General features: G+C 40.4%; 1 long non-coding RNA gene across 1 annotated transcript; it reads right to left on the bottom strand.

The window, feature by feature from the left end:
• Positions 1–557: 557 nt before the first annotated feature.
• Positions 558–12,947, bottom strand: LOC143122938 (uncharacterized). The gene is made up of 3 exons (XR_012986773.1): positions 12,594–12,947; positions 11,397–11,641; positions 558–882 (listed from the first exon to the last, which is right to left on the bottom strand). It is a non-coding gene; the product is annotated as an uncharacterized LOC143122938 (long non-coding RNA).
• Positions 12,948–23,263: the final 10,316 nt, after the last annotated feature.

Raw genomic sequence — 23,263 nt, 5'->3', positions numbered from 1 at the left:
ACTTTTGATCATCGCATTTATCGCCTGTAACTCCATGATAAGGACCTAACAGGAAAGTATTTGGCTGAGGAATGGAGGTTAATATGTTCTATGTTTTGTCCACATGATATAGGCCTATGTCTAATCATTGTTGCACTCGAAGAAAACTGGAATGTTTCATTCGTCCTCCCTTTCAATCGTCCCGAGCGGTCGTTCTCTCTCCAAACTAACTTTATTCTCAAAATGTTGAGTTTAATGTCGACACGTCGAGATTAAAGTTGACATGATATTTCAACTTTATTCTCGAAATGTCGAGTTTAATCTCGTCATAGCAAAAATATTTTTTCTTTATGTGTGGCCCTAATACTCCATCGTACAGTTGATTGTTGGATTGAATGTTGAGTGGGAACATTTTATGCATAACTTGCTTATTTTGTCCCAATTGTACTGCACAACTAGAGAAAACCTTGCCACTTTAGTACCCATATAGCAAATTGTTTTCTGCTTTGGGGGGGGGCAACAGGGACCCCCAAGCTCTCTAAAGATGGGGCAAAATATTTTTTCTACAAAAAAAAAAGATTCATGCCATGGAGGGTTAAGACAAAATAAATAAAAGAGTAATAAAACACAATAAAACAAATATGATTTAATTAAAACAGTTGCAAGAGGGGAATTAAAGATATGTGATTTGTGGTAAATCAACATCTAAATCAACTCGAACAGTGCTGGCTCTGCTGTTGTGCTGGCAATCAGCCAACGTTTGCCAATTGCCAAGTATAAATCCTTTGCTGCTGCACACTGCAAACTGCCTTTATTTCCATTCAGATTGCACCAATGAAAATGACATTCAGTATAATTCAGGTATTTCTTTATATTTTTCTCAAAATTAGGGACACGCTTGAGCTGGGGAAAAAATAAGGCACATAATATTGTTAAAATACTTTAACATTAAACATAACTCAGAACATTAAAGGTAATTGGCCCTGATTTAAATGATGGGTAAATAGTAAGGTAAATCAGTGGGAAAAGTGTCTTGCACATGTGCACTGTGTGATTTGTGAGAGTGTTGCGTTGATCCACTTGTGGTTGTGGTTATGATGGTTGGTTGGTTTTGGTATGTGATTGTGGTGCGGTGTGGATCACTGGTTGAAAACCCATAGACTTCTGAAGTTCGCCTACAAAAAAGAACCAAAGCTGCCATCTTTGCCCATATAAGGAGATCCGGGTGTTACAGTTTTTTACAACTGTTTACACACATTTTCAAAACTCTATGTCTATTTATCCTCAAATCTCCAGCAAAATGACACACAACATTCAAAATGTCATAAACACATATTTAAAGCAAACATTCGCCTCACATTATAAACACTTTTGTCATAATATGACATTTTGGATACATGTACACACTGTTGCTCAAAACCTAAAACTCTTCTATCTTTCATGGGCTTTATGTATATATGTATTTCCATACAAGAGAGAAGTTCAAATACACAGTAAAAATGCAAGCAATATTGATACCAAAAATAGTGATTTTTCCCAAATAATTTGCTGTTGCGAATACAGTATTTTACAGCCAACAAGAAAAAAAACAAAGCAAAATACAATGACCACCAGATATACATGGAGTATTGAAAAACGCTGATTTTGCCTAAGACGGAAATGACTGACTACAACCAAATCACTTTGCTTTTTCCAAAGAAAAGTGTGTTTGTGTGTGTGTGTGTGTGGGGGGGGTTGTGTATTCATAGGCCTATAGACCCTTTCAACTACAGAAACAAACATTCCTAAGCATTCTTGCCATTTCTGGAGGCACAGAAAAATGTATTGAGCTAATGGTAAAATAGAGTAAAAAAGATGAGCTTAACATAAAGTCGACTTTTTGTAAAACATTACTGTAAGCTAAAGTCCAATTACTATAATTTTCCTTTCAAGTATCTGCTTGGTTCTGAACATTTCAACCAGAAATCCTCTAGGAGCAGATAGAAAGGGTCTATACCTATACAGTATAGAGAGTATATCTATTCATAGGCCTATACTAAGGCAATGATTGGATGGTGTTCAGTAAAGTAATGAGTGTTTACACATGTGAGGAGAGAGAGAGAGAGAGAAGCACTGGTGAATGAGAGTGGCATTTTGATGGGTTGTATTTGAAAAAACGAAATCAAGTTACTTCCTGTTAGATTTTTGTGTGTTAGGTAGAAAATTATGTGAGGTGTTTTGCAAAATGTGTTTTAGGAAATTGAAAACTGAGTCAAACACTGAGAATTAGTGTATGGTTTTGCAGATTTGGTATGGGGCTATTTGGAAGACATGTTTAGAAAATTGTGTGACAAGCTGTGTAAGCAGTTAAAAAAGACTGTAATTGAAGCTATAACTTCAATTGGGCAGCCGTGGCCTACTGGTTAGCGCTTCGCACTTGTTACCGGAGGGTTGCCGGTTCGAACCCCGACCAGTAGGCACGGCTGAAGTGCCCTTGAGCAAGGCACCTAACCCCTCGCTGCCCGAGCGCTGCTGTTGTTGCAGGCAGCTCACTGCACCGGGATTAGTGTGTGCTTCACCTCACTTGTGTGTTTGCTGAGTGTGTTTCACTAATTCACGGATTGGGATAAATGCAGAGATCAAATTTCCCTCACGGGATCAAAATATACTTATACTTATACTTAACTACCTATAGTAAGTTGCATTGCAAGTTAGCTCTGGGGTAGCAAAATTCTAAGTTTGCCGTCTTAAAGGAGAATTCCGGTGTGATATTGACCTAAAGTGTGTTGAAACATGATACCGAGTGTGAACGTATGTCTCATAGCCCATCTCGTCTTGTCCCCTGCACTCCAAAATCTGGGATCAGATATAAGGGATCAGATTCCACTGAATTATTTTTGGAATCTGATCCCTTATCATGCCTGTTCATTCTTACTCGTCGCTCGACTTATCGTGACTAAATTCAAGATGGCTGCAAACGCTAAACTTTGTGAAGATACTGTCTGTATACAGTAAATCGTCTTGTAAGTAAACTACCAGTGCTTTTTCAAAGTTCTCAATGTCTCGTTTTAAATGTCAGGGCCCTCGGAATTCTACCAATGAAGTGTGGAGATACATTGAGCCTCGTAAATGGTGTAAAACAGTGATTTATTTGCATGGCTAGCCCGATGCCGAAGCACCACCATTGAAAAAGCTGTTGGTAGCATCGGCTAACTAGCGCCAGATTTTGGAGTGCAGGGGACAAGCCGAGATGGGCTATGAGACATACGTTCACACTCGGTATCATGTTTCAACACACTTTAGGTCAATATCACACCGGAATTCTCCTTTAACGTACTGAAGATCACAGGAGCCACTCGAAGGCAGAGGGCAAAAGTGCATAGGTGCCAACTCTCACGCATTGGCCGTGAGACACACGCATTTGATTAGTTTCACACGCTCACACGCCACACCCCCGATTTCTCACGCTGAAGTGTCAACCCGGTCGGTCAGATGCCTGAAAAATGAGTTTAGCCTATCTATAGATCTACCTGTTGAGCCACGGTTATGCTTTCAGAGACGGTGAGAGGGTTCAAGAGCACCCCCTGTCTGTGGAATTTTCAAAATGTTCTCTCATTTGCGATGCTACTTCAGAAGCCATCCCAGGCGCATCCCCCCCGCATTTCCCCGGCTTTAGGTATGCTTTGAGTATTATCAGGGGTGAAAGTAGTTTTTATTTCTTGGTGGTACCATGATATAGCATTACATTAATACACAGGATTAGATGTTAAAATCCCTTGTGCCAAAATCCAAGGTAAAAACACATTCAGAAGCCCCTGCTCAAGTTTAACTTTAAAAAGCACACTACCCACAAATCCGCCAACAAATGGTCACAAGCACAATGCAAATGGCCTATCCAACAGCAGTAGCCTATATAGTATGCGGCATGTCATTGGGGTTATCAAGTGGGCACCCTCATTCACCGATGTTTCGTTAAGTTAGGCCCACGACACCTCATGAAGGCTTAACAGTGAAACCAGCGTCCTGGAGACACTCCCCTCCATGCTACCACCATATTACCACATTGAAATATCCAATACTCAAAATACTCTTAACCAGCCCAGGCATGGTCTAAGTTGGCTAGGTCGGTCCGTCCCGTTGATGTGGACTGAACCATAAACCATAAAGAACCTTAGCCAAGTACCATCACCCTAGGCACAGCCCATCACAAACACAAAACAAATTAGCCAGTTAGCTTAGCCCATTATCTTAGGCCCCATCCCAAACACAAAACAAATTAGCCAGCAGTTAGCAGTTAGCTTACGCCCCATGCTGCCCCATATTACCACAACAAGCATCCAAATACCCTTAACCAACCTAGGCATGGTTTAAGTTGGCTAGGTCGGTCCGTCCCGTTGATGTGGACTGAACCATAAACCATAAAGAACCTTAGCCAAGTACCATCAACCTAGGCACAGTCCATCACAAACACAAAACAAATGAGCCAGTTAGCTTACCTTAGCTTGTGCCCCAGGCCCCATAGCTTGCGCCCCAGGAAGGGTAACTTCTCCTTACCCACGACCAAAACAAATGAGCCAGTTAGCTTACCTTAGCTTGCGCCCCAGGAAGGGTAACTTCTCCTTACCCACAACCATTCGCTTGCCCGTTCTGCTGCTAAGGACATGTTACTAACCACCTGCCTTAGACTTCGACCACAAATGCCCAATTCAGACAGCAAGCCAATAGCAGATCTGGCCACAAACCCACGTGCACCGATTTCAATAGGCCTTAATCGTGCACTCCAACCTCGCTTAGCTGCCTCCTCTGCTATTTCAGTATATTTAGCTCTCTTCAGCTCATTGGCCACTTCCACTCTGTCTTCCCAAGGAACAGTGAGTTCAATGAAGTAAACTATCTTCTCTGAATCCGACCATAGAATTACGTCAGGACGTAGCTTAGTACTCACTATATGTGGAGGTACCGCCATCTGCTGGCCAAGATCAACCTTCATTTCCCAGCCCGCCCCATTATAATGCGTATTCATTTCCCAGCCCGCCCGAGTTATAATGAAAAATTTCACTTAGCCTAATTATTTATTATTTATTTATTTGTTTATTTACTGTATTATAGTCTACTTATCAAGCATTCACTAGGACTTCTTATCACTCTAGTATCACTCTTTAACCCACCTGTATCTGCTTTTGATTATGAATAAATTGCACACTTAATTTCAACATTTATTTATTTATTTAGCCTATTTACTCTGCTCGCTCCCACTTCCAATCGTTTGTTTTATATAGGCTACTGTATATCATGAAACATGCCTTTTTATTTGGGAGACTGCAACATACTTCTGTCCGCTAAAACACTTTCATTATTGCTGCGCAAGATCTGGTTAAGCCGTACACGCGCTGTCTGTCTCTTGTCTCTCCAGCAAAACACTGCACACATAAAACCAGAATAGGCTATTAAACATCAACATATTTTTCTTTAGCCTGTATGTTTTTTTTTTATTTGGGAGACTTTCCAAGAAACGTCCGTCTGCTAAAACACTTTGGATACCAGTGCACGTTGGCGCAATTACTGTAGGCTACTGTACGCGCGCTATAGCTTGCTCGTTATCTGTCCAGCTGCACGGGAGGTTTAGACACAATTCAGATACAGTTCAGAACGATGTATATGAAATATCATTTGGGGGAAACGTGTTGCTTCTGGTAATTTTACGTTAGCAGTTGTGTTGTCATGCTGAAAGTGCTATATTTTTCAGCGACAGTATAGTTTTCTTTCCGGTACTAGAGATGCGCGGTTCGCGGTTACAGCCGCGGACTCCGCGGTTAAACCGCGGATCGGGCGGATGACGTGAAGAAATATAAAATTTTAATTAAATTCGGGCGGGTGGCGGTTGAACCAATCAAATGAAAAAATATAGCCTATACATTGTTAAATTGTGTTACCTACATCCGAAAAAAACGAGCACACTTTGAAATAGTCAAATTTTCATCAGGCAGTTTGGCCTAGTTGCTTCTATACATGCTGCTTTGTTTATCTATCAGAGACGGTGTTGCGGAATTGGTGTATTCCGATGTTTCACTGAGCAACCCCTCACGCACGCACACACACACACACACACACACTAAAGGTAACAAAGTTTAAATTAAGTAGCCTATCGTAGCCTACCAGCATGTTTTTTCTCTCCAGTGTGCAAAAAGAAAGTAGAATAGGCTACAGTGCAAGTTGACCGATGATTCATCTCCCATGTCGCGTCTCGTTGCAGAGCCTTGGTAGGCCACTAAGCAAATCTGCAACCTATGAGCCCAGCTGCCAGTATTGGAGGAGGCCTAAACATCTCGTAGATGAGACTGACTGGGTTATTTTGTTTCGATATTATATATAAAACACATAGTCATTTTAGCCTACATTCAGGGAATAGGCATTTAAAAGGGAGACAGATTATGGTGTGATATGACTCAGAACTGACATCGGGCAATGGCAGTGCGAGATGTTTAGAACGTAAGCGCTAAAACTTCTACAAGCTCCGTAACATCCACAGCGGAAAAAAGAAGGTAAGAAAAATAGTCGGAAAACTTAGATGTGTAAGGCAAGCAAGCAAGTTGTTACTAAAAATGTAAACATGCACGTTGCACTGCTGTGCGGTGGGTTAGTGCGTAAAGTAGCCTATAATGTGAATGACTTTATTTTATTAAGGATTTCTTTCTTTTTGCAAAAAATAAAGTACAATAGGCATTAATTAGTAGGCTAAATAGCAGCATGTTGAAATGATGTGCTAAATTGCGTTTTTTATTACAATGATACAATTGTAGGCTACAGGCTGCGTTTTATTTGGAGACTTTTGCGAGACAGAGACTGAGTTTTCTGCTGATATTCTGGGGATAGGCTACAACATAGCCAATGTAGGCCTTTTAATATATTTGCTGCATTGGATCAGTCTTTCTAGAACAGGCAAGAGCTTTCTAGCCTCACGTCAGCAGCACCGCATCACCCATATACATTAAAACAACCAGCGGATGGCGGGCGGGTGCGGATTTGAAAATTGGTCAAAAAACGTTGGTGCGGATGGATGGCGGATGGATAATACGTTTTGCTATGCGGTTACGGTTGAAATATTAGCCCATCCGCGCATCTCTATCCGGTACGGCGTACCCTCTCCAAATATTTTAGTGGTACTCCGTACCGGCCAGTACCGGCTTACTTTCACCCCTGAGTATTATTGAGTATTTTTCACGCTGTGTCAACCTGGTAGGTCAAATACCTGGCAGATGAGGTTCAACTAAACTAAACCTATACATATGATATCACACATCATGTGAACGTGCGGAATCTAAGCTTTCCAATGATATTAGCGCCAAGTTGCTGTGATAAATGGTTCGCGAGAGAATTAACATTGAACCGACGTGCAATTTAGGCTAATCATATTTGCATTTACCCATTACTCTCGGTTTAATATTTTACTAACCCTTCACACAACACGTGGAAAACCCTATTTCACAATAAACAGCAAACCTACCGAATACGAGGATATAAAGCATGCCTCTGTGCAATAAGTGGTTCCTGAGTAATCCGGTTTTGAAATTGCAACACATTTCTACATAGCCTCATTGGGGCGAAATTATAATGTATTCTAATGTAAACTATTTGTCAGTAGGCCTACATACATTTTTGTAAATTGCTCAGCCATAGATTATCCCACTATCATGGTTCTTATATTGTCAGGTTCCAGCCAATCCCATTACAGATAAATTAATATATTTATATTGGCATGCTTCCTAGTGACATTAATACAAAAATATGAAGAAAATCAAATAACGAGACACAAATATTGATATAAAGCCTGACATAAGCCATATGCAAACATTCACATCGTCCAGATATGGGTACATCCTGAAAAAGGAATAGCATGTAGGCTATAGGCTATGGCCATTACAATGACCAATATATTATCTTAAATAAACTAGCTGAATAACACAGGTGACCACTTCTGCATAATTTCATGGAGTGCTGAAATGTACACACATTTTTGAACATTTCTGAACTGTGAAATGTAGCATATGTTTTTGTGGTTGTGAACTTATTACAATATCACTATAACTATTCCACCTGTGTGTGCATGGTTATAATTCTGAAGTGCAAAATAGCTTAGGCTACAGCACAAATATTTCCATAAAAATAAGCAAGTCTGACCTCTGAATTTATTTTGAAAGTGCACCTGATTGATGCATTTAAAAGTTAAAATATACAAACATTTCTTAAATTCTTACAAAACACCCACCCACTTTTTAAAAATGTTAGTTTGGACCCCCCCCCCCCCCCCCCCCCCCCACACACACACACACACACACACACAGACACACTTTTGCCGTGCGAAATACCAGTGCTGTTTTCAGCATCTGTTTAGTGCTTCATTGTCATTTTCATTGGATTCTCTCATTTGCGCGTAAATCGCTCATAAACTTTTTTTTTTTTTTTGTTACACGCATTCTCCCATTCCGCTTCGGTCACACACAGTGACAAGCGCCAAATCCCCGCAGTGTTGAAGACATCAGTCGTCCCCCTCACTTTTGATAAGGTAAAAAGCCTTATAGGTACGCCAAATAAATAATAACCTATAGGTTTACACTAGGCTATGTAAAACTCCCCATTAACAGCATCACGTCACTAACCACAGCTAAGACTGCACAATCTCTATTCACTCTGTTGGATATCTGAAGCCAGTTTGTCTACTTAGATACAGTAAATCCTCAAATTATGGCCGGGGTCTTAAGACAAAGTACAGGCCTTTAGGGGCAGGATTGTATTCGAGACAGCCCTTTATTTCTTATGCGAGTTTTATTTTGAGACATGCGTTTCTTGGAGCGGCATACTGGTAGGCCTTCAAAAGCATGACATTTTCGGTTTAGTTTGATATTTAATTTACTTTTGGACTGTTTGATTATATTGTTAAATGTTGGGACTGATGGGCACTGAAATCTGGGGAGGTATTTGATGATCACTATTACGTTCCATGTAGTTGAAAGAGTGTCGGGATTTCAAACAAACCATCCGCTTTCATGCGTTCATTGAACGTCCGCGGTGCTGTAATGGAAACCTTATTGCGTAGCCAAGTAGCCTATTGAGTTATTTTTAAATTATGCATGATTTACTTTTTATTAATTTCGTAGGCTGGCTTTATTTTGTTATATAGAAGTATCTAAATAACCTGTTAAAATGTACCAGAATTCAGGAAATTGCATCTAGTCCAAAAAAAAATTAGTAGTAGGGTAGATCCCTTTGATACCAATGTTCATATAACTCTGGGACCCTGGTCCCAGGGATGGATTACTGCACGGGCCTTCCGGGCCCAGACCCAGGGGCCCAAGGTGTCAGGGGGGCCTGAAGCCCAAGCCTTTGCATGGAATCAGGATGTAGGCTATGAATCTGATTGAATTTAGTATTGCCCATCCCCAAAATGCACCAGAATACAGGAAATCACATTAAACAAATTAAAAAAATCTGGGGGAGTACCCCCAAACCCCCCTTCCACATATGCGACAATTAGTGGGGAGCCCTTAATACATCTGGGCCCAGGGGCCCGAAAGCTCATAATCCGTCCATGCCTGGTCCCTACACCTGAGAACCACTGATGTACGTTTTTTTTACTGTACGGTATAATGCTGAATGAGCCAAACAAAAATGTACGCAGCAACATGTTGGTTGGCCCCACCAAATCTCACTCCAAGGTTTTTTGAAAAGTTGGCAGCCCTGAAAGTGTGTTGAGCAAAACGTCTGCATTTCACACATCTTCGTCCTGCAAGAGTTTAACAGGTGCATACAGTGGGGAAAATAAGTATTAAACACATCAACATTTTCTTCAGTAAGTATACTTTCAGTGAGGCTATTTACATGAAATTTTCTCCAGACATTAATATTAACTTAGGTAATCCACACAAATATGAAAAAATCCAAACATTACTTGTAATGTCCATAAGTAGAGTTATGAGTAAAAAAGTGGAATGCCACAGGAAAAAAGTATTGAACACGCCTACTGAAATTTCTTAAATACTTAGTGGAAAAGCCTTTATTTGTAATGAGAGCTTCAAAGCATTTCCTGTATGACAAAACTAATCAGTTGCAGTATTCAGTTGTAATTTTGGCCCATTCTTTTAAACAGAGGAGTCCCTCTTGTGAATCCTGATCTTTAGGTAACTTCCAAAACTGTTCAATTGGATTTAAGTCAGGGCCTTGATTTCCTTTCTCTGAAACCAATTGAGAGTTTCCTTTTCTGAATGCTTTGGATCATTGTCCTGCTGGTATGTCTCATCCTCATTGTCCTGGTGGCAAGATTCTCCCAGGAAAAATGGTTCCATTCATCATTCCTTCAACCCTATAAAGTCTGCCAGTACCATGAGATGAAAAACAGCCCCACACCGTAATGCCTCCACCTCCAGGTGCAACCGTCTGTTGGTATGGTATTTTTAGAGTGATGCACAGTGCCATTTCTCCTCCAAATATGGTGTGTAGTATGACAGACATCCAAAAAGTACAATTTTGCTCTCATCTGACCAGAATACATGCTCTCAGTATTTCATAGGCTTGTCCAAATGTTGTGTAGCAAACTTTCAACAAGCTTCAACATGTTTTTCTTTAGTTATAGTCATGCATGAGTGTGCATAGAGGCCATGGCGGTGAAATGCATTACCTTCTGACTATCCTTCTGACTTCCTGGTCAGAAATCTTGTGAGGAGATCCTGTACATGGCTGACTGATGATGCAGTGATGTTTCTTCCACTTGCAGATAATGGCTCCAATACTGTTTACTGGATAATTCTGAAGTTTTGAAATGCATCTGTAACCAGTTCCATTGATATGTAACAGTTTTGCTACAATAATGTTGCTTTACCCATCATGAAATGTTTCTTGTGTGACAACTTTAATGAAAAAACCTTTTTTATAGCTGATCAATATGTACTAACCCAGCTTATATTAATTTGCACAGATAGGAGGGATAATTACTCTCTAACTACAGTACGTATAGATTCCAGGTCGCTCCTTGCCATTCCTTCCTTGCCTTTGTGTACTGCTTTTTCTTAGCGTGTTCAATACTTTTTCCCCTGTGCCATTCCACTTTTTTACTCATAACTCTACTTATGGACATTAATGTTTGGATTTTTTAATATGTGTGGATTACCTAAGTTAATACTAATGTCTGGTGAACATTTCATGCAAATAGCCTCACTGGAGGTATACTTACTGAAAAAAATGTTGACGTGTTCAATACTTATTTTCCACGCTGTAATTTAAAAACCCATGTTATTTTCCCATAGGAAAAATCGCAAGATACCGGATCTCAAAGATGGCAGTTTTTTTTGTAGGCGAACTTCAGAGGTCTATGCTATGTGGCATGTTTGTAGAAATGAGTGTTTCAAAGAAAAAGTGTATGTGACAACCAGGAATATATAGCCTACCTTCACCGTATTTCCATTCTGAATGAGGATATGATCTTCACTCCTGTGATGCCATACAAACACCAGACAAATTCTGCCCTGGGCTTCACCTTTCCTGAGTTTCCATACTTTCCATTTCGGTTCATGTTTTGCATTTTGTCTTTTAAAAACAACCTTTTTTCCAGAGACAACAGCACACTTGCCTGTCGCTGTTTTAAGAGGGTGTTCACCTGTGAAAGTGAAAGATGATTGGGGCTGGAGAGGGGCTGAAAGATAGAAAGAAAGACAGATAGAAAGAAAGACAAAAAGAGAGCCTTTGTCAAACACAAGAGTCTGCGGTTTCTCTACAAGCCTTTACTTTCACTCAATAACCATAAAGCTATCGCCACCACATTTGGCAATAAAGAATGAATGGGTTTTCCCTGACCGCTTATGAAATAGAGAGCAACAGAAGACAGGCTAATTACAAGCAGAACTGACTATTTTTAGGATTATGTATTACCATCAATCCTCTTAAACAGGGTCTACAGTCAAATCAAGTCAAGTCCAATTTTATTTCTATAGCGCATTTACAGACAGCTGAGCTGCACCAAAGTGCTTCACAATAAAGTGCTAAGTGCAATAAAAAAAAGAATGACCTAAGACAGAAAGAAAAAAAATGAAAAGGGCAACAAGACAATGACTGAAGGAGTTAAAATAATAAAAAAGAGAGTATTTGAAAGCGACTTGGGCTGGGCTGCACAGATGTGGAGGGGAAGGCAGTTCCAGAGTCTTGGGCTGCTACTGCAAAGGCTCTGTCCCCCTTGGTTTTTAGCCTGGACTTGGGCACTTCCAACAGCAATTGGTCAGCTGACCGTAGTACAGTGCATTTAATTGATACCACCTCTCAAATGTGTTTTTCAATGTAAATTGATGCATTTAAAGGACAAATAATGTTGCCAACAGCCATAAGTTTATGTTTTTTGTTTAGTCCCAGTAAAAAAGAAAGACAGAATTTGACAATTAATATTGTATTTTGGGTATAGAACACAGCCTCTACCCAACTGAGAAAAAAAACTGTTCCAACTGTAGAATCTGTGGTGGAAAGAGAATTGTTTTTACTTAAGATTAGGCTACTGTAACTTATACGGCAATCACATATGGAATGCCATGTGGTCTTTGGCTTAGTCTAAACAATGCGTTTTGCAATTTCATAATAGACCATTAATTAGGCCTTACCATTTTGATGTTGTGTAGACATCTGTGTGGCTCCAACAAAGCAAATCAGGCGAAGTAGGTTGATAGCAGTCTTGCAGGTCCTCTGAGAAACGTGAAGCTGTGCTGCTAAACGGATGAGCTAGGTATACCTATTGCCTAATGTTCAATTATGTCAAAGCCTACCACATCCTTTCTGACATGGAGTCCTGTCTACCTTGTTACAATACCGCATAGTTTACCTGTAGCTAAATGATAAAGGCTTATTTAAAGTGAGTCATCAACAAAGCCAGCCTCAATGCAGTTCAACATAGATTATGCATGAAGAGCAGCAACACAATGGGTTACTTATGCTCCCACCTCCGTTTCTGGGGTTGAGTCCTGTCTACTATAGAGCAGAGTTATCACACACACACACACACAAACGCTGGCCTTATAAGGAGAGTTTAGGCTCATTTTCATTGAGGGCATTTGGAGTAAAACCTAGGAGGCGGGGACTTGTCCAGGAACATGCTGTTTCCAAGGAATATGGGAGATATGACCTGACATGTTTATTATGAACACTTCACATCTCTTAAAATAGTCTAATTTTAGCCCTTATAAGTTCCTTACTGTGGACCTTAAAACCCCTCTATAAGTTTTAAGTAGAAATGAAAGTAGGGATGGAGTTTCTCAGACATTCGTCATGACAGAGCCAGCGAAAAAGTAGCAAAAACCGAGAAAACTGTAAGGAAATTGCCAATACTGCATAGTTTACATTTAAGTGGTTTTGGTAGCCTATGTTTTCTGGGGTAATTTAAGGTAAACTGAGTAGCCTACATTATGTTTCGTAGTGTAGTGTGCCCATACTGTAGCCTATCTTGCAGCATGCCAGAACCGACAGATATTTTTGCAAGGTTGCGGTGGTGGCACTGGCTTACGAGTCTCTACACTCTGGACGTAGCCTAGCCTATTGAATAAACTGAACATTTCATGATAGACTAGGCTACTCGTCACGTCGAGATGTCATTTTAGCTAACGTGGCTGCAATCGAGCAGTTACAGTATATGGTCCACACTTCAACAACCCACGAACAGGAAATCTAGGCTAAACTTTTTTTTTTGGCTTTTGTTTTGCTATTTTTCTTTATTATTTACTTTATTTACAATTTTGTAATTTTTCATACAGATATACACACACAAAGGACAAGAAGGAAAAAAATAAAAAGTGTAATAATAGACAAGACAAGAGAGACAAGAGCACCAAAACAGACATGAAATGACAGACATTATAGACATATTCTAATAATAAAAACGGGACATTAACAGACATCACATAAGTTACAAGTGAAGAGGAAAGTGAGAGAGAGAAAAAAAGAGGGATCCTACCCATGTAGCTCATGATTCATTGTTTCCTCCTCTCTAAGTATTTTAATACTGAGGACCACAGAGATGTGATGCAATCTACCATGGTGTTGACTTGTTAATTCCTCCAGTGGGAGAAATGCAACTATCTGTTCCAGCCACTGGCCCAAAGTAGGTTTAGATTGAGAGATCCAGTTTGTGAGGATACATTTTTTGGCAAAATGTCAAAGTATTGTGATCACAGTTTTCCTTTCCAATGTAAACCAGCTGTCCTCATTATAATTCATCAGGTAGGCCTACAGCCAGGGCCGTGGGAAGTGAGTTTTGGTTGGGGGTGCTGTAGTCGGGGGGAGGGGGGGGGGGTAGTTTGCCAGGAAAAATAGGCTTTATTGAAATGGTAAAAAAGTTATTGTATTTTATTTAAACGCCTTTCTCTGTTAATGGACATTGCATGACAGACAGCACAGGCATACATCACTGTCAAGAACATTATGGCTACACTACAGAAAAAATGCGACAAAATGTCGCAAACCACAGATTGAAATAACGCAAACAAAGTAACCGTCTGCTATCTGACGCTACACTAGTAAGGTAACAAAGTTGCTGTAGCCTTGCACCGAAAATATAAAACTGTTGAACACCAACATTAATAAAACGTAGGCCTAATACTTATTGACGCTTCTGACATGGGTGTCAAAACAGGCTAAAGACCCTATCGCACAGCATATTATTAGACAGAACACATTGACTCAAAACATATGCATAACATAGGCCTACACAACGCAATATTCATAGGCTAGCCTACATTAAATTGATCCACATATCACAAATATAGCCTACAACAAATGCTAACATCAGAAACGCACAGTGTAGCCTACACTTTCAAAAAGAAGAGAAAGAACGCTCTGAGGAGGCCACTGAAACAGAGACACAGATGAATAAGTTCATCTACCTCGCTGAAGAGAGCTCTTGTTTGTGGATGGAGCTTACTCAATATCCATGCCACCTTTCACCATGGTGCACCGAGTCTCCCCGATAACACTATGCATCATTTTAAGCTGAAGATTGAGGCGGCCCGTGTTCAGCTCCTTGGGAAACTCACGGTAATATTCAGCTACTTAATATGGCATATTGTCGTACCATAAAGCGTCATAGGATATCTCCCTCAGGTTTGTTTTGTTAATTTGTGTAGTTTTTGTTTAGATCTCCCAGGTCTAATGTAAAATTTTTTAGTGCATAATAGAATATAGACAGGGGGACGGAGAGCTTCTTTTTTTCTGATCGTGAGTGGTATGACACATAAATACGCGTGCTTTCCTGCAGGGGGTGCTGCCGCACCCCCAGCACCCCCACTTCCCACGGCTATGCCTACAGCATAGGATTCAATTCAAAAACACAATCAGTAATATCCTGAACTGCCTCGTGGACCATCTCCCAAAAACAGTAGACAGGTTTACATTCCCAAAACAAATGCATAAAAGTTCAAAGTTCATTACATTTTCTACAAACAGGTGAGATTGAATTGTCAAATGTATTAAGTTTCACTGGAGTCAAATAGAATTTGTACAAAAATGTGTAGTTGGTTTCTTTAATTAAAATGTTTGTAGCTAAAGGAGAAGTCATCTTATTGCATAAATGTATCCAGTCTTCATTGCTAAAAGACAGCCCAAGGTCCTGCTCCCAGTTAGTTTTGAAGGTAGAAATGAATTAGAGGAGTTAGCAGATACGATTCTATATGACTGGGAGATTTTTCCTTTAACTGAGCTAAATGAATTAATTAATTGCTCAAATTCTGTATTGTGTATAATCTGACCATTTCCTTACTAGGTAGGGAAGAAATAACATGACAAATTTGTAAATACTTAAAGAAGTCTGATCTTGGGATTTCAAATTCTGTGCAAATGTCTTTAAATGTTTTAAATGAGCCTGAGTTGTTCATGAGTAGGTCAGAAAAAGTGTTTAAACCCTGAGATGTCCAGTTGCGAAAGTCAGTTTGACATAATACAGGGAAGTCAGGATTAAAAGCAATGGGTGAATTTTTACATATATGACCTTGTATGCCTAAATGTTTATTACAGTCTTGCCAAGTTTTCAGTGTTGACTGTAGTGGGGACAAGCCCTCTACATGTGAGGGGTATTGAAGTGTATTGGTGAAAATTAATGAGTTAATATCTAAAGGATAACACATCAGTATTACATTAATACACAGGATTAGATGTTAAAATCCCTTGTGCCAAAATCCAAGGTAAAAACACATTCAGAAGCCCCTGCTCAAGTTTAACTTTAAAAAGCACACTACCCACAAATCCGCCAACAAATGGTCACAAGCACAATACAGATGGCCCACCCAACAGCAGTATATAGTATGCGGCATGTCATTGGGGTTATCATGGGCACCCTCATTCACCGATGTTTCGTTAAGTTAGTCCCACGACACCTCATGAAGGCTTAACAGTGAAACCAGCATCCTGGAGACACTCCCCTCCATGCTGCCACCATATTACCACATTGAAATATCCAATACCCAAAATACTCTTAACCAGCCCAGGCATGGTCAAGGTTGGCTACAGTAGGTTGGTCCGTCCCGTTGATGTGGACTGAACCATAAAACCATAAAAACCCTGGTCAACCTAGGCACAGCCCATCACAAACACAAAACAAATTAGCCAGTTAGCTTAGGCCCCACCACAAACACAAAACAAATTAGCCAGTTAGCTTACGCCCCATGCTGCCACCATATTACCACAACAAACATCCAAATACCCTTAACCAACCTAGGCATGGTCTAAGTTGGCTAGGTTGGTCCGTCCCGTTGATGCGGACTGAACCATAAACCATAAAAAACCTTTGCCAAGTACCATCAACCTAGGCACAGTCCATCACAAACACAAAACAAATGAGCCAGTTAGCTTACCTTAGCTTGCGCCCCAGGAAGGGTAATGAGCCAGTTAGCTTACCTTAGCTTGCGCCCCAGGAAGGGTAATTTCTCCTTACCCACAACCATTCGCTTGCCCGTTCTGCTGCTAAAGACATGTTACTAACCACCTGCCTTAGACTTCGACCACAAATGCCCAATTCAGACAGCAAGCCAATAGCAGATCTGGCCACAAACCCACGTGCACCGATTTCAATAGGCCTTAATCGTGCACTCCAACCTCGCTTAGCTGCCTCCTCTGCTATTTCAGTGTATTTAGCTCTCTTCAGCTCATTGGCCACTTCCACTCTGTCTTCCCAAGGAACAGTGACTTCAATGAAGTAAACTATCTTCTCTGAATCCGACCATAGAATTACGTCGGGTCGTAGCTTAGTACTCACTATATGTGGAGGTACCGCCATCTGCTGGCCAAGATCAACCTTCATTTCCCAGCCCGCCCCATTTTTCAACTGGTCGGTTTTACACCTGGCCTTCGCGGAACAAGGTTTATCCCCCTGACATACAAAGTTAATTTGCCTTACCCCTTTACTAGCTGCTAATGAATTGACTTCTCTCCTTTTATCCTCTATTGCCGCTGCCACACATTTCAATACCTGGTTATGACGCCACGTATACCGCCCCTGGGTGAGACTTACCTTGCATCCTGATAGGATATGGTGGAGACTGCTCACACACGAGCAAAGTATATTTTTTCCACCCCTTCCCAGTTCACCCACTGCCCTTGTTTTGCCTGCGACACTGCCTTAGTACATCTTACAGCCTCCTCCTGTCTATGCATTTCCTCCACTACCATTTTCCTCTTTTCTCCTGCAGAAGCCTTACTCCACAAGGGTTTACTTGCACCCAACCCTAGACCCCCCCCCCCCCCCCCGCCCGTGCTGCACATGGCCCATTATATCCCTATGCTTCAATGCTGATTCCATTGATACCCAAAGGGAACTATTTTCTACCTTCCAACTAATCACATTTCTAATTTGACAAGCCCAATAATACCACAGGAGATTAGGTAGTCCTAACCCACCCTTTGAATCAGTTTTCCAGTGTTGGGAACGTTACTTTAAAAAAGTAATTAGTTATAGTTACTCACTACTTGTTCCAATAAGTAACTGAGTTAGTAACTGAATTACTCTATGATAAGAGTAACTCGTTACCAGGGAAAGTAACTATTTGCGTTACTGTTAAAAAAAAAGTTGCTATATGTCAAAGAATTTGGATTCTTTGAGCAGTTTTGAAAAGCCAGTTGAAATTAGTAGAACAGACAGGTGTTTGTACATAACTTTCGATATTTATTAGATAGATAGATACTTTATTGATCCCCAAGGGGAAATTCAAGATATTGCACATCGACAGACCTACGGTTGACTTCAGCCTGTGTCATAGGTTTTTGTTGTGAGGCAGAAAGATCTAGCTTTTGCTGCTTGGAGGACTTTGCTCCGAGTCCTTCTTTGCTAGTGGATGGCGAGCTATCATCTGTGGTGGAGGTAGGCTATCGGTGTTTTTGGCCACTAGCTTGGATGCGTGTGTGAGATGCCTCATTAAATAAGAGTTGCTCACAACGGATGTCGACAAAGTCTTCGATCCTGGACATAATGTAGCCTACACATTACATGAACGTTCTTGCCTTTGACCACAATGAATTTGAAGTAGTGCTTATATCTCCACCTTGAAAATGCCAACTTTTCATCGGATTGCTCCTGACCTCTGCTGTTTGAGCGAATCTCTACTTTAGCTGTTGCGTGTGTGTGTGGCGCGTGTGCTGGCAAGTGTGTAAAAACACTGGCTCTGATTGGCTATCATGAAACATGACTCTGCCTTAGCCAATCATAATCGCTTACGTCGTTATTAACCCACCTCCTCACTAGCTGTGAGCCAGGGGTGCGTTCGGATTACACAGTTTATTTAATCAATGCAAAGTAAGTAACGCACTGCATTTAACGTCCAGTAACGTTAACGGCGTTGTAACGTTGTAAAAAGTAATTAATTCGATTACTCCGTTATTGACAAATTAACGCCGTTAGTAACGCCGTTATACTTAAACGCCGTTACTCCCAACACTGCAGTTTTCATTAATGTAACAAATCTGATCCTTGGTGTTTTATTGTTCCAGATGAATTTTGTTATATATCTATTAAGTAGTTTAAAAGAAGAAGGCGAAAGATAACAGGAAAGCATCTGAAAAGCATATATGAGCTTAGGAAGTATACTAATTTTAATCACATTAATCTTCCCTAACATGTCAAGTTTAGGTGTTACTTGTATTCCAAGATACTTAAATCCATTTATGGACCAAAGGAAGGGGCATTCTCTGTTTATTTTATCCTCCTTGGAAATATTGATGGGGCAGGCCACAGATTTTTGTACATTCATTTTATAACCCGATAAGGTACCAAAGATATCAGTTGTTGCCAGGATATGAGGTAAAGTGGAGGTAGGTGAAGTGGTGAATAATAAAATATAATCTGCATATAATAACATTTTATGTTGCTGCTTACCTATTATGACACCCTTTATTTCAGGATTGCACCTGATTGCCTCTGCAAGAGGTTCTAATGCAAGAACAAATAACATTGGGGACAGCGGACATCCTTGTCTAGTGCCTTTATGTAACTGAAACTTTGTAGATTCTATGATGTTTGTACAGACTGTTGCATTTGGCTTGTTATATAAAGCTTTAACCCTTTAGGCGCCAGAGGTTTTTTTTTTGAAACGTTCAATTTTGACATCTTAATTTCAAAAGGCTATATCTTAAAAGTGATAAGAGATAGAGACTTTCTGTAAATTAGAGAAATATCAAGGATGACCCAAAGTTTATGTAGGGATTAAATTTCCCCATCTAATTTGCATATTATGACATCATATGACGTGGCGGCCATCTTGGATTATAGAATTTTCATGAAAAGTCACATGTTTGAATGATAAAATGTCCCTCACCTTCTGTGTGCTATATTGCACAATACTGAATGCTCAGGTAAATAGTAAGTAGTAAACAAACTGTGTAAATCATTACTAATAAATGCCAGGAACAAACCGAATGAATGTAGCGGTAGGTTGGCCTTTTGCTGTAGAGATTTTCCATTTACTACATACAGTAGGCACTCTGAAGCCATGTATGGGGCACATATATATTATTCATATGACACACAAACACAAGTAGACAAGTAGTTCAAAAGCTCACTCGCCACGGCAAGGCACAGATCAGGAGTGAGATGACGAGACAAGACGAGAGACAATGTTAGTATTTTTTTTTTCTTTTTGTTGTTTTTGTTGATGTTTTTTTGGTTGTTTTTTTTAGCTGACAAAGACACATACATCACAAGGACATGAACTCACAAAAAAGAACACACAGTGTACACTACTAAATGGTCAGGGAAATAGATAGTAAATCAACAGTCTAAATCATTACTAATAAATGGCAGACAAAAAAAAGAATTTATGTAGCAGGCCTTTTGCTGTAGAGATAATGACTCCCTATCCATCCAGGTGACATTTCTTGTAGTGTTTCAGGGTGTGGTACCTCTCATTGCAAGGCACAACACAAAGACCCACCCCACACTGCCTACACATGTATTTTGTCTAACGGCGGCCTTTAGGGCGGGTCCGATCAGAACAAACGACACAATCTGGCTTACCATCAGCCTGGCAGATAAAGTGGCGTTCAGTGAGTCTCTGTGGCATGTCTCCTAGTGAGGATGACTTTCGGCCTTTGTTGCTCTCTTTCCTGAAGAAGCCTTCCAGTACAGCAGTGATGACATCCTGCACGAAGACTTTCAGGGGCTTGTGAGGAGCAGCAGTAGCCTGACGAGCCAGACCCACATTAAAATGTAGGGTCTGGGCACTCACCGTTCGCAGTGCTCAGTCCGAGGGGCGGGATAATCAGTTGTCTTTCAAATTCCCTCTGCACGCAATAGGACAGCGGCAGCGCTATGAGTCCCATGCGTTTCCCAACAGCGGAGCTAGTTCAAACATTTGCCAACTTAATAAAAGCTTAACTCCTGTCACACTGTTCACCAGCAGCAACATCCATCTTATTTGTTTTCATGTAGCAGGGAATTCAAGCCAAACCGTTGCAACTCTGCCATCAATCATTATGTTAAGCCCACCTAACGACTCTATACACAATTTCATTGGCCTGATTAAGTTTCGATTTCTGGAGCTCACAAGCCAACGGAGAGTTGCTAGACTAGCCCTGGCAGCAAATGTAATTTGCTGCCGCTAGGGGCGCGTCTAGATTTCTAGGCTAATATACTGCATCATGGCAACAAGAAGAGACCTTGGCTTAGAACATCAACCATGTGCATTTTACAAAACGCTCTGGTGAGTCAGATTTGCCTAGATGGTTTTTGATGTTATTGTTGTTGCTGTTGTTGTTTGCAGTCTGTGCAGGAACACCTATATGACTTTGTGACTTGCATTGAGGTTCGCCCCAAAAACCAAACACATCCAGAGCAGAGAAAAGTGAGTGTGAATGGAGGTGTCCAGTGCATGCTAAATTCTAATTCTGATCCTGATTCTGCCTCAAGAATAAGATATTAATAACAAATGTAATTTAAAAAAATGACCATCAGAGGGCATCTGAAGAATCTGTGACATATTCTGCGGTCAAGACCGACACCAGGAAAAAAGAGAAGGACTCAGGACTTCGACCCATACTTGTCTATGCTACAGTGCATTAGTGTGTCCCAGGAGGGCAGCTACACCTGACGACAGGCAGCATCATACATCATCACTACAAGCACATGAAGCAATGTCATTGGAAGACACACTGAGGAAAAATACATGATTAACTTATCTTCTCACCACAAAAACAAATCATAGTCTACACCTAATTGGTTATTTCAATGACACTGAAAATCATAATTTTCATATTGATCTGACATATCCAGCTGGTTTGTTAGTGCTCATGTTCAGTGCAGTAAAATGATTGCGTAATCAATTAAAGTATGGTCTTTTTCCCAGTACCCATAATTGATGTTGCTTGCCTGATATTTTTAAGGTTATGAAATTAAACTGCACCGCATAGAGGTACAAAATATGTACAAGTTTTGTGTATACTTGTATGTGCATGTCTGTGTGTCTGTGCGCGTGCGTGCATGAGTGAGTTTGTGTGTGTATGCATGCGTGTGTGTCAGTGGCGTAATGCGTTTTAGGTAGTGTACGATATCGATTTTTAGACAACGCGGCCTTCACCCTAGCGCCTGTGAGCGGAAAAACCACCCTTGCAACTTTGCAACGAGTGTAACAAATTGCTTTACTGCATTTAAATACACATACACGCCAGGCACCGGCTATAACAAGGTAGCGATGGAGTTTCTCAGACATTCATCATGACAGAGCCAGCGAAAATAAGCCAAAGCCGAGAAAACAGCGAAGAAATGGCCAATTACTGCATAGTTTCTCTTTAAATGACAATAATGACACATAATTTTTTTTTAAAATATGAATTTCTTAAGAAATATTACTCTTTTGTTGTTTAACTCATTTGATGCTGTTTTGTAAATGGTGCACTGTCACTTTAAACCCATTGTGTTCACACTTTCTCATAATGATGTTTTTTTACCAGCTCCATGCAAATAGCCTATGGCTAGTCCACAAACTCTAACATTGTTTGTGCCACATATAGCATAATATTAACAATGATAAGCATGATGTTAAGTTGGTATCAACAGCTTTCATTCCTTTGGATATAGAAGGATGTAATGACATGATGCTAGCTAGACATGTTCTGTTTGCAATTAAAAGTGAATTATGAGCTTGGTAGCCAGCCACCTAGTTAGCTGAGTGGAATGCGTTTCAGTCAGCATATCATGTGCTTCATGTAAACAAATTATTAAAGACTTTTAGACTCACCAGTTCCATTACACAAAGGCAAAGATAACTCTTTATATTATCCAAATCACAGTGCGTGCAGCCTATGTCAAAGTGCCCTCTGCACCGTTTTAGTGGGAACCGGATAAATCCGCAATCTCCTCTAACCTCGTCTTTGTTACCTTAATTTCATTTTATACATTTCTTATTTTAAAAAGGAGATATCAATTATCATCGTCAGCTGGAACCTGCCACTCGTTTTCTCTCCCTCTCATGCGTGCTCAGACGCGTTTTCAATTAAATGGAGTAGGCCTAGCATATGTTCAAGTTGGAGAGGACGCGAAAAGTATCATCTTTATGTAACATGCTGTTGGTGCATGTTGATATTGTAAACTTTCTCTAACGAGTGAAAAACAGTTTGCAGTGAAGCTATTATTTATTGGCTAAATGTTGGTACCTCCTCTGTCTCTTGGTGCCCTACGCACAGTGCATGATGCATGTGGTGGTAGCGGCAGCACTGATCACTGATCAGGCAACTTTTTAAAACTGAAACTTTTCGCCTACAAGCTCCTCACGTTCCTCTCCATCTTCAGCTAACTCCATAGACAATA

The sequence above is a fragment of the Alosa pseudoharengus genome, unplaced genomic scaffold, assembly GCF_046254945.1.
Source record: "Alosa pseudoharengus isolate Yale_2024_CS ecotype anadromous, Long Island Sound unplaced genomic scaffold, YU_APseudo_1.1 YU_APseudo_1.1_scf_14, whole genome shotgun sequence".
NCBI classification, from domain to species: Eukaryota; Metazoa; Chordata; class Actinopteri; order Clupeiformes; family Clupeidae; genus Alosa; species Alosa pseudoharengus.
This window is presented reverse-complemented; position numbering and strand designations above follow the sequence as displayed.